This window comes from Zerene cesonia, chromosome 1 (genome assembly GCF_012273895.1).
Source record: "Zerene cesonia ecotype Mississippi chromosome 1, Zerene_cesonia_1.1, whole genome shotgun sequence".
Lineage (NCBI taxonomy): Eukaryota > Metazoa > Arthropoda > Insecta > Lepidoptera > Pieridae > Zerene > Zerene cesonia.
In genome coordinates, this window is record NC_052102.1 from 9,191,638 (window position 1) to 9,196,558 (window position 4,921).

At 33.1% G+C, this 4,921-nt stretch overlaps 1 non-coding gene across 1 annotated transcript; it reads left to right on the forward strand.

The window, feature by feature from the left end:
• Positions 1–705: 705 nt before the first annotated feature.
• Positions 706–777, forward strand: Trnah-gug. Its single transcript has one exon. It is a non-coding gene; the product is annotated as a tRNA-His (tRNA).
• The last annotated feature ends 4,144 nt before the right edge of the window (positions 778–4,921 follow it).

Genomic DNA, 4,921 nt, shown 5'->3' on the forward strand with positions numbered 1-4,921 from the left:
CAGAAGGGATGACTGTGCGAATTGGTCGTATATAAAAATCGGTCAAGTGCGAGTCGGTATCGTGAAACTAATGATTATTTATATGAAAAAGATATATTATTTATACGAAAAGCAACTGCAAAAAAATTGATCAACCATCCAATTTATGGCCGTGCCAACCGTTGCTTGACCTTGATATATTATTATTTGTTGTTACAGCGGCGATACTATATAGAATGTAATGTTAGATGAACAGAAAAAAAATTATCTACTTTTTACTTTTTGGTATTGTTGTACCGTCGACATAATCAGTTTTATATAGTAAAGTCTGTAATGAAAAAAAAAATTCTGTCTATTACGATTCAGTTTAAATCCCAGATATTCTGTAAATTGTAAAAAAGTAACACACATAACTACGTCAAATTTTTTTTTTCAACATCAGATGCATTTATCCGAAGATGGAAGATAATTTTTATGTGACAGTACAATGTTTTTAAATATCAAGTGTATTTAATATAAAAAAACCTCGATTTCAGATAGCATTTTCGTTCAAAATGCTTTTTGACATTAATTTTTAATTTATTTTTGTTTTTATGTTGACGCTACATCGTCACCCAAGCGTGGCACCATGTAATACTATCAAAACCTTATCGAATCATGTTTAAAGAGAAAGTAAATTGAAGATTACGTTCTGAATATTTTAAGCTAACGTCACCCGCTCCGGTAGCCGTGATCGTCTAGTGGTTAGGACCCTACGTTGTGGCCGTAGTAACCCAGGTTCGAATCCTGGTCACGGCAGCGCAAGCTGTCTCGGCGGAGCTGTTTTTTATATTTTTTTCTGTTATTAACGTATCATAGTGCATTTTAAAATTACATATAGAAGATTTATGATCCTAAATTAAATGGAGCAACCTGCTATAATGATAATGTGATACTTCGCCAAATCTAGTCAATACCTAGATACATCTATGAAATAAATACACCGTACATTCTATACCCATCATTCCCGAGTATTTTAAATTGTATTTACGTTGCTTCTTAAATAAACGTGTATCTGTCTTCAATTTCAAAGATAATTTAACTGTTTGTTAAAATCCCCGTATATTTCCGATGAAAATAACAAATTAAAAACAATAATCTTGGATGATACCCAAGTCTAATTTGGATAAAGTTCAATTTGAAAATATTTTTAACGAAATCCATTTTAATTGGAAATGGATACTATATAAAAGACACAGCTTTCTCGGTATTATAATTGACTTTTTATATACCCATCATGGTAAAAATTCACGGTAATAAGTAACTTATAAACTCTCCAGCCTCCTTTCATTACAGACAAAAACACACCATAAAATCGCTTCGTTACGACGTGAAAAAGCGACAAACAAACACTTGCTCATACGGATAGGTCTATATATCGATTGAATGTTATATATTTCATATATATACATATACAACTATCTATATTTTATATATATATCAATATTTCTATACAACTATCAAATCTATAATACTAAGAATAGCATACAACATTTATATCTCATTTTAAACATCATCCCAAACGTAACCCATATTTTCAAAAGAAACAGAAGGCTTGAAGTAACTCTCGTGAGGGAATATTTTTAACTCCCCAACACTTTACGTTAAACTGTCAGCACCACGCTCCCTGATGAATTTGTCGGTGAAAAAATTACATAGCCTTTCGGTTACATGCAGAATTGCGCTCGAGTTTTCGTCTCGTGTTAGTTTATTGAAGGCAATGTTGGGTATGGCATTGTATTAAACAGGTAAATAGGAAATATATTTGTGGTAAGTTTCGCTTGAAACATGTGAATGTTTTTATTGTGGGAATCGAGCTTTGACACCAATTGGGCCAGCTCGCACCGAAGGCAACCGGATTGAATTAGAAATATGCTACTGTGTTTCGTACGGTTAGTGTGAGAGCCGGAGGATAGTTTCCTTTTCCTCCCCTTTTCCAGTCCATTCCTTATTTCCAGTCGTCAATTTTATTATTATATTAATTAAAGTACATTATTTAAAATACAAATATATCCAATATCAATTACAAGTGAAAATACGAACAAAGTCGGGAGTGAAAGCTATAATTTTCTGCCCTTCGTAAGTACAGACTCAAGTTTATGTCAAGATCCTATTTTATTTACATACCAATTGTGATTGAACTTCAGTTTAATCAAGTTCAAGAAAAATGTACGGTTAGCATAAAAGGACTTTAATATAAAATAAAATTAAAAAAAATATCGAACATTAATTGGACGTTGATTTATGTTACAAAATTATATAATAAAACAATTTTACAGGCCAAATAAAGGTGAAGAAAGATTGAAACTTCAGGGACAGCAGTTGAATATTTAAATCAAACTTTAAAAGAATCATTAGCTGATTTTAAGATTCACTGGGGACAAAGATTATGGCCTCGAATAATTCATGAAGGCTTAGGAAATGATAAGGTAATAAAATAGAAAGATTTTTGCAATAAAATGGTTTAAGATAAAGCTACAAGTTTAAATTTCGATTGTCGTTATTCGCACATTATATAATTTATTTAATTGTTCAATTAATGTTTGAGCTATCTTATATTACATATATATACATTTCACGTTCGGCACAAATTCGGCCAGCTCGCACCGGGGAAGCTGCCACACTGCCACAGGAGAACAGCGTGATATACTAGCATGCTACTGTGTTTTGTTTCGATCAGGGGGGAGCCGGAGGCCTGCATTCTTTTCCTCACACTTCCCAGTCCTTCCTTTTATGTCAGTTGTCAATATTTTTTTTATCTTTTACTCCTTAAAAACAGGCTCGCTTACCACCTGACTATCTTATCTACACGTCAGTATTTTCTATAATACATAATTAATGACATATCAATCTATAGTTAATGGCACGATAGAATTATAACATATATTAGAATATCCTGAAAAACATACACGTATTTGCTGACGCTACATACGTAACACCGTACCCTGTAATTCAGTCGGTTAGTCAGTAGGTGTGGGCGATTTGTCAGGTTGTGTACCGACCTTGCCTCGCTATTTGTATGGTTAATGGACCGATATTGAATATAACTATGTATGAACAGCAATTTGTTACATATATGGTCCTTCGAGAACTATATTTGACAGCCTTGTATACCAACGTTTCATTAAATCATGTACATGTCTGTTTGGCATAGCAATATAGTTCAATGAGAAAATATTTTAACAGAACATAAGATGAGAAGCAATTTTTCAAGAGCCTGTTTATTCTGGGTTCATCTGAGGAGCTGCTGAACCGTTTAGAAAGAAACTTTCACTAAATTAAAACTGTTTCTCTCATAACCCAAGCAAATCCTAAATGAATGAATACATACTTCTAGATATATAAGATACTTACCTGACGTGTATAAAGTTTGTTACTGATCAGATATAGTCTGGTTAAGCTCAAAAACATGCTGAAAAAGTGTCAGCGATATACCCTAACACCTAGTTCCGAAACGATTCAATCATCCTGGAGTCATATCTTAAATTGCCTTCTCAGTAGCGAGCTCTCGACTTGATTATGTCAATTTGTTGGATGCTACAGAACCGAATACCAATTTAAAGTGTCTAGGGCATCGTAAATGTACCGTTTGTACAGATGGGGCTTTGTAATGAAGTAATGTTTTATTCTATAACAAATAACGTGAAATAAGCAACCTATCAAGTGGTAATCCTTATTTTGGATTGAAATCCGTATTATTTATTAGAAATGTATTTGGTAATTGAGTAGAGAAAATAGCGGGTGAAATTTGATTTACAGATAATTTATATCTCTTGACTAAGCAAGCAATAATTAAATAAATTTTAGTGATTATCTCAGCCTATACGTTATCTTGTCTCAATTAATTCTCCCTTTATTCTCACTTTATTCATTTTCTCTTCCATATTTCTTTATTTATAATAACATTGTGTACAGTTAGTTTGTGTGTCTGTTGGGTTACATGCAAGAACATAAAACCTTGTAACAAAATAAACCAAAAAATAAGCCGTTGCCGGAACGTAGGATATAAAGCTTTCGGATGGACATTTGACAAAAAGTTTTTATTTATGAGAATTTTACACTTCTAAATAGTCATTTTTAAACAGCACCTATTCGGAAAGTCGCTTCAGCCGACAGAAATGAGCAAGCAGATAGTTATTTATTTTAAAAATTTGCATTTCAAGTACGATAAAACACAATTTCATTAGCACACATTTTACGCATTTATTTGCACAAATAATATAACTAAGGACACACTCGCACGTCAAACTCATAAATTCTCGCTCGTTCCGCACCACTACCTCGCTGGATAATTTTCGTATAAGTGCCTGTTTGAAGTATAAAGACCTATTTCAATATCAAGACCGCCAATTTACCTCGTTACCGTTTAGCGTGATGGAATTCGTGTTCCACATTGCAATACTAGAAATAGTCGCAGGTACGCTCGTAATCTTATCAAATCTGCATTATATTTTTGGTAATCCAGTGATAGAATCGACTTTAGGTAATTTCCCACACGAATAGATCAACTGTAAGTTTATAGCTTTATAATTCACTATTTTAACTAACACTTGAGTTCTTTAATAATTAATAAAAATAATGCAGTGAGTCTGAAGAATTTTTTTTATTACCAGATTAATATCTATGTGTGGTAGTATAACACGTTTTAGCACGAATTAAGCCAGCACCGGGGAAGTACCACAGCCCCACAGAAGACCGGCGTGAAATATTAGCATATTACACCAAATTCGGACGAATAATTAAGGTATTGTTGAAATTGAACCTATCCAAAAGGATAAGTCAATTTTAAATATCATAGGCACGGGACACACGTTATCCGCAATACATTATTATTATTATTATGTGTATCTCTCCATAATACTCGGGTACCTCCAGAAGGAAAGCACCCGGTCTTTTGGAAGGC